Here is an 8,012-nt window from a genome sequence, read left to right on the forward strand (position 1 = left end):
ATCAAGATGAGTGACTAGAAAAAAGATCTGGGAAAAATTAAATGTATGATTTATTATACCCCTATGCCTAGTGCTGTGGCTTGAGTTGTGACCCACCCCCCATAAAGACATCATGGAACTCCTGTTAGGAACGTGGTCTATACTATATTCTCAGCATTCTAGAGGATGAAGTAGGAAGTTTGAGCATTGGAGACTAGCTTGACAATGTAGTGAGACCCTTTGTTCCCCTCCCTCCCAATAAAAAGCAAATATGCTGAATTTCTGACAGTATCTGTTAGTGTAACCTTACCTGGATGTTAAAATGAGATCATACTGGATTATGATCTCAAAATGATCACATATGACTAGCTGATTTTCCTCCTTCACACAAATTAACATACTATATGTTTTATTTATATATGGTCATTTTTTTCACCAAAATATAAATTCCAAAAAGTGAGGATTTATAAATGCTGTATCAGTATTGTATTAAACCATAGGCTGATACATATTTTCTGTAATGATCCAAATGGTAAGTATTTTAGACCAATCCAGTGTCTATCACAAGTGTCAGATTCTGCCACAGGGATGTGAAAAGAGTCTTCATCTGTTCATTAAGGAACCAATTAATGTGGTGCTTTAGTGAATATCTGTGGACAACTAACACTGAAAATTCAAATATTTTTCAACTGTTATGAATATCTTTTTTATTTTCAAGCACCTACTACCACAAAAATCTATTCTTAGCTCACAGATTATACAGAGACTTTCAATAAGCCAGGCTTTGCCATACATTGTGAGAAGCTCCATCCTTAAAAACTTCCTGACATGGTTGGACACTACTGGCTCCACCTCTAATCCTAGCTACTTAGGAGGCTGTGATCTAAGGATTGTTGTTCAAAGCCAGCCTGTGCAGGAAAGTCCCTGAGACTTTTATCTTCAATTAACTACCAGAAAACTGGAAGTGGTGCTGTGGGTCAAGTGGTAGAGTGCTTGTCTTGAGCTGAAGAGCTCAGGGACAGTGCCAGGCCCAGAGTTCAAGCCCATGACCACCAACAACAACAATACAAAACTTCCTGACATGGAATAAGTGAGGATCATATACTTTTTTCAGATAAATTAATGTGATGATAGAGTTAACTGAATGCATCATAACAAAGAAATAATTATCAAATCACATCAATAAGAACTGGTTGAAATAAAATCTTTAACATAGTGACTAAAATAATAGATTTTTACATTATCATTATGAATTTGACAGATGGAATATATCAATGCAAGAAAGTTGGCCCATAAAGGTTAAAGACTTCCTGGATTTTTGCATACTACGTTCAAAAACACAATTGATCTGTAAGTACTCAAAGGATGGTGTGGTGTGTCAACACTTAATATTGAATACAGATTCCTCAATGCTGCTCACCATGAGTTAGTATTGGTGTCCATTCAACTTGCATCTCAGTAGTCATGATTTCTTGAATTAGTAGAACAGGCAGACATGTTGGTACGTGACTTCTGAAGCAAGCTCAATGGAGGACACATGACTTCCATCTATGTATCATGGACTTCTCACTAAATTCCCCCCTTGGGATAGTAAACCTGAGTCCCCAGCCATATTGTGAGGAAGCTCAAGACATTGGAGAGGTCATATGTGTAAGTGCTAACGTTGACAGTCTTAGCTGAGATCAAGTTTCAAATCATCCCAGTCTAACCTTCAAGTTACTCCAGCCTAAAATCCAGAAATACCCTAAACTTGCCTAAATATTCAAGTCATCCCAGCCATAGTTTTCCTGATAAAGCCGGACATAATAGAGCACAGACAGACCATGCTGGTTCTCTCCTCTCTGAAATCCTGAGCCTGAAATTCATGTACACAACACAAAGTTGTTGTTGAAAGACCCCCTTTTGACTGGTTTTTAACAACAGTTCCTCAGAAAAATTAGTCATAATATTAGATCAACCTAAAATTAAGGTATTGTTCAATGACTAAAAAGATTTCTTCCTTTAACTCCTGAAAAGTAACTAGAAATTAAAGCATAAATATAATGCACAATCTAAACTTACTTCCACAATCACCCACTGAAAAGTAATTCAGTGAAGAGTATAACAAAGGACTTGAAAGCTTCCTTAAGCACAAATAAATTGAAGTTTTATAGAGTACCACTGTGTGGAATAATGTAAGATGGCAAAAAGAAAGTTTCTGGCTCAGAACCACACATTTTATTTGATTCTTCTTATGATCAATCAGTTGTGAAATTCTACAACTTTTACCAGCATTTCCATTATTTCTTCATTTCAACTGCTGTAGATGAGGTTCATCTTTTCCCAGCTCTACTGCTTCATTACCTGCTAATTTCTATCTGACTTCAAGCATCTTACTCCTCATGGTGGCTCTCCCTCTGCTACTAGAGGACTGTATTTTAAGCACAAAAATGAAGTTGTATCCTAATACTGTCCTCCTCACAAAAATATAATAATAACAATAATAATAATAATGTTATAAAACAAAGTCTAAAATCTTATATCATGGCTATGAAGATCTTCAGAGATTACCTCCATCTCTTCCCCATTAAAATTTCAACATTCAGTTCTCATATTCTCCACCATGTTAATAAGGTGGGCATTATTAGAGTACATTCCTCACTGATATAATTTCAGTCAATCGTGTTCATGATAGCAACTCAGATGGTGAAGAATCTAGAAAGCTTGGGGTTTAGAGTATATTTTGGAGAAAATTCACAGAATAAAATGCAATTGTTCTTATGTTAAAAAGTTGTATTGGCTCATGAATATGAAAAGTAATGTTCTCAATCTTTCTAATCTTCCTTTGTCTCTTCTTCTTAAGATTGCCTTTCTCTATGTAATCTGAACTCTTGGGCAGTTTCTCTGTTCCTTAATACTCAGGAGATATAGAACTAAGCATTACCAATTTTGCTTGACTGCGCATCTTTATGCATCTTTTACACACCCCAAAGTTGAAACAGAGGTTGTAAGATTGGTTTCCATTGGCCTGGCTTAAATTGTGATTCCAATTATAAGTTATGAAACAGGAAATCATTACTTCATTGTGCCGAGGAAAATGGTGATAGAACCAATACAACACAATCATACAGAATGAAATGGGGCCAGGATAGTTACCCAGCCATGTCAGGAAGAGGAATGACCTTGAGCATGCATGGAAATACTAGTTATTGTACAATTTAGCACAGTGGTTGAAAAACGTTCTACTAAGTACAACCATCTTTGAAAATTTCAAGTTTACTCATGAGAGTAGAGCTCAGGTTTGATCTTTGCAGCTCTGGATGTTGTGCTTTAGATTAAAGAGTGGAAATAACAGAGATAAGTTTTTGCTTCTTAAAGAGGAAGATGTTTTCTCTATTAAAAGATGATACAACTTAGTCATAGTTGGATATATAGGAGGAACAGAATTAAAGAGAATGAAGAATGAAACTGTTGCACATCATCATGAGTGAGCTCTGTGGTCATAGCAAGGGTGGATAATGTCACTTGTGCACATGACTACAGGAGTTTAGGATGTTATATGTTTAGGACCTGAGGCATTCAGTGTTCCCCAGGAAACTTATATTTACCTGATCATAACACCCAATTCCAGGGCTAAGAATTAGGCAGAAAGCATGACCATGGCCATATCTGTCAATCATAGTATGGACTAGTCACTAACACAAGTAAATCAACAAGACAGGTCTAATATATACATATTAAATAAATGATTTAGTTTGTTCAACTCTTTAGTATACCCTTCTATTTTACAGAAATGGTCATTTATTCAGTTCTTCTATATAAGGCTCCATTTCTTGATCTATGACATGAAATAAAAACAGAGTCCTACTCCTAACAGGGTTTTCCAGACCAAATATGGGTGTTTTATTAATGTGGGCTTAAAACCATTGTTATTAGTAAGTATTCTGTCTATTTTCATTCTTGAAGAAAAAAGCAAGTTCTTTCTTTTTTGCAAAATCTAATTTTAAGGTTTTACTTTTTAATATGTAATGAGTATACATTTGAATGGGTTGCAGTGTAATACTTCATCACAGTGTTCAGCATGTATTGATCAAGTATTAAAATTAACATTTCCCTCTCTGTTCTTTCCTTGTTTGGAGTTTTTGAGCTCCTTTCTTTTGATCTTCATAAAATATAAAATGGGTTATTTTAAATTACAGGCACCTCAAAGTATGTTGACCACCAGAATATAATTACTTCTATCTGTGTTTTGGGATTTGTTATCTCTCACTTGGCTTTAAGAAACTTGTTATACAATATGGAAAAACTAAATTAACACAAAGTGAAAGTTAAACACGAAAGTAATAATTTGTACACATCAGGTCAATGGTTATATTTCTTAAGCCAGACTTTTTAAATTGTATTTTTATTATCTTTAAGTAGATGTACAAAGGAATTGCCATTTAGCAAATCAGTGTATAAATACAATGCATTTTGATTGATGTTGCCCTTTCCATCTGTCTTAAATGAATCAGAAAGTAAGAAGTAGATAGGTGCTGGTGGCTCATATCTGTAATACTACTCAGGAGGCTGTGAGCTGAGGACCACAGTTTGAAGCATGTCCATGAGAACCTTATCTTAAATTAACCACCAAAAAGCAGAAGTGATATATGGCCCAAATGGTAGATGACTAGCCTTAAGCAAAAACGCTAAGGAACATCATTCTGGCCCTGAATTCAAGTCCCAGTACTCACACATGCACAGACACACGGACAGACCCCTCCCCGCCACATACACTCCAATAATGAGTATTGTAATTACAACTCTCTCTTCTGACAACCAACTTCCTATTCCTTCCCATAAACTATTTTTGAAGTATTTACAATTTCATCATTTGCATTTCTCATGCAAAGCAAGATAAAAGTTTCTCTCTGTTCTTTCCATGGTAGTTTGAGAAATGACTGCATAACTTACAGCAAAAAATATGTTGCTAGAATATTAAAACAACACAGATGATTAAAATATCACACCTAGCTTGTTTCTTTGGCAAGCTGAGTGAAAAAAGATGAAATATTAGCATGTGATTTTCACATAAATACATTTGAGACAAAGAACTTCAAAACCCTCCATTTTTTTTGCTTTTTCTTATATTTGACATTTTTTAAATCCTCTGACTTCTCCTAAATAATAACTTTGACAACACAGATATGAAATATAGAGTAAGTCAGACTTAGAACAGCATAACATTTTTTTTATCAAGTGAAGAATGCCAAATTATTGACTTCTCTTAGAATTCAGGGTGTTTTCTTTTTTCCTGAGTTAGCAGATTTGAGTTTAATATATCTCACTTCAAAATAACAAACCAAATTAAAAGAAATACACTTAACATGAAAGATTTCTTCAATATTTCTTAAATATTTAACCTTGAGCCCATTTTTATTTGGTCCATTAAACAAGTTTTTCTATATGTATTTTAAAATGCAATGTTTATTGGAATTCATATACCATACCATTAACCCATTTAAATAGTACACATCCACAGCTATGATCACAGTCATACTTTAAATCTTCATATCCTCAAAAGAAATTCCATACTCATTAGCACTAACCCCATACTCCCTTTCTTCCAGTCCCTGTAAGCTGCTAATCTGTTTTCTATCAATGCAGTTTTACCTATTACAGACATTTCATGTAAATATGAAGGCATGCTGGGTGCTGGTGGCTCACGCCTGTAATCCTAGCTACTCAGGAGGCTGAGATCTGAGTATTGCAGTTCAAAGCCAGCCCAAGCAGGAAAGTCCGTGAGATTCTTATCTCCAATAAACCACTAGATAACAGGAAGGGGCGCTGTGGCTCAAGTGGTAGAGCGCTAGCCTTGAGCTGAAGAGCACAGGGACAGTGCCCAGGCCCAGAGTTCAATCCCCACCACCGACAAATAAAAAAAAGAAAAGAAAAGAAAAAGAAAAAAAATATATATATACATATATGTTTGTGTGTGTGTATTTATATACACATATATGCAGGCATTTGTGACAAGATTCTTTCATTTAGTATTTTTTTTCAAAGTTTATCTATGCTATGTCATGTATTAGTACTTCACTTTTGGGGGACCAGATATATTACATTGTGTAGAAATTTTTTTAAATGTCGATGGACATTTAAATTGCTTCCAGATTTTGGTTATTATGAATAGTGCTACCATGAATATGATATACAAGATTTTGTCTAGACATGTTTTTATTTCTTTTGTGTTGAAGTTGAATTGCCAGATCATACAGTAACTTTGTCTAACCATTGGATTGCCACCTTGCTTTCTAAAGTGGTTGTTCCATTTTATAATCTTCACAACAATAGAAGATTCAAATTTCTCAGCATTCTTGCCAACCCTTGTCATTACCTGTCCTTCTTATCGTAGCCATCCTAGTAAACAGGAATTACGAGCTCATTGTTTTTTTAAATTTATTTTTTTTTCATTATTACCCTCTACAAAGGAGTTGCCATTTAACAAAGAAGTTTATGAAGACAATATATCTTAATCAATGTGCTTTCTTTTCTGGCTCCTAGCCTAGTACATATTTTTATATGCTTACTGAGCATTTGAAGAAATGTCTACAGAGATACTTGGTCTGTTTTAATTGGATGGCCTTTTTGCTTCATTGTAAGAATTGTTTGTATATTCTGGATACCATGAAATTACCAGAAACATGAATTACAAATATTTTCTTTTATTTGAAAGTTGTCATCTCACTTTCTGAATGCTATTCTTTGAAGCAGATATGTTAATTTTGGTGAAATGTAATCTCTCACTCACTCTGTCTCTCACATGCACATATACACAATTATGCTGTTTGTATTATACCTAAGAGGACTTTAATCCACAGTCAGAAACATTTATTCCATGTTTTCTATGTTAGCTGAATTGCAAGGCTTTTAGCTCTTTCCATTAGGTCTATAATTCATTTTGACTTAAGTATGTTTGAGGAAAGGGTCCAAATTCAGTCTTTTTACACTATGAGCATCTAGTTATTTAAACTTCATTTATGGAAAAAATTTACTTTCTCCCCATTGAATTTTTTTGGCAACTTGATGAAATTTTTTATCCTTTCAGGAGTCTAAATAACCTAATCTAGATATAGAAATCTCTCTCTCTACAGATAGAAATACAGATTTTTTTTGTATGTTTGGGATAGAACCCACGGTCTAACACATGCCAAGAAAATATCCTACCGCTTAGTCACATCTCCATATAGTTTTGTAATTCTCTATAATGTCTCAATCCTAAACTTTAAAAAAGTTTTTAATCACTAAATTAATCCAATTTTTCCCTATCTCTGAAGTTGTGAAGGTTCTTGCAAATAGCCAACTTGAATATCTATCTTAAATATTTCTCAACAAATCCATATCTATGTTAGTTAAAACATTCTGAATGTTGCAGCTGATGTTCCTTTGTGAACCGACCAGTTGACAACGCCTCACATTCAATCTCACATTAATTACCTGTGAGTTTGTTTTTTAGTTCTGATGCTATATGAAGGTAGGTTTGAGATGTAAAGGTTTGAAAACATAACCTAAGTAGATTTATGCAAGCTTAAATAGCTACAAATATTTTCAGCAAAAATAGTTTTTTTTCAATTACAAAATATGCAACAGCAAAGAAACATGTAAATAACGTTGTATCTTAAAATCATTTATTCAACTCTATTCAATCGAAAATACATGCTATTAATAATAAGATGTACCAAGTTTTATTTTCAAGTCCTGTCTCAACTGTCTTACTTAATCTGTTCTTGTTACAACTCTTCCAATGAGATAGCAGTAGTTGGGCTGAGGGCATGGTTCAAGTAGTAGAGCACCTGCCTTGTATGCAAGAGGCCCTAATTCAGAACTCAGTACTGAAAAAGAAAAGTCCTTTGGTGATAGCCAAAATATTCTTACCTCACAGAAAGTATATTAGATAGCTTTTACTATAAAATAACTACTGTAAAATATAAAGCCATGTCTAGATGATTAGCTCACAATTTTGTAAGTCACATAGATAGGTAATCTAGTCTGGGTTCACTGAATCTGAACTTGGT

This window comes from Dipodomys spectabilis, unplaced genomic scaffold (assembly GCF_019054845.1).
Source record: "Dipodomys spectabilis isolate Male_0828 unplaced genomic scaffold, ASM1905484v1 ptg000175l, whole genome shotgun sequence".
NCBI classification, from domain to species: Eukaryota; Metazoa; Chordata; class Mammalia; order Rodentia; family Heteromyidae; genus Dipodomys; species Dipodomys spectabilis.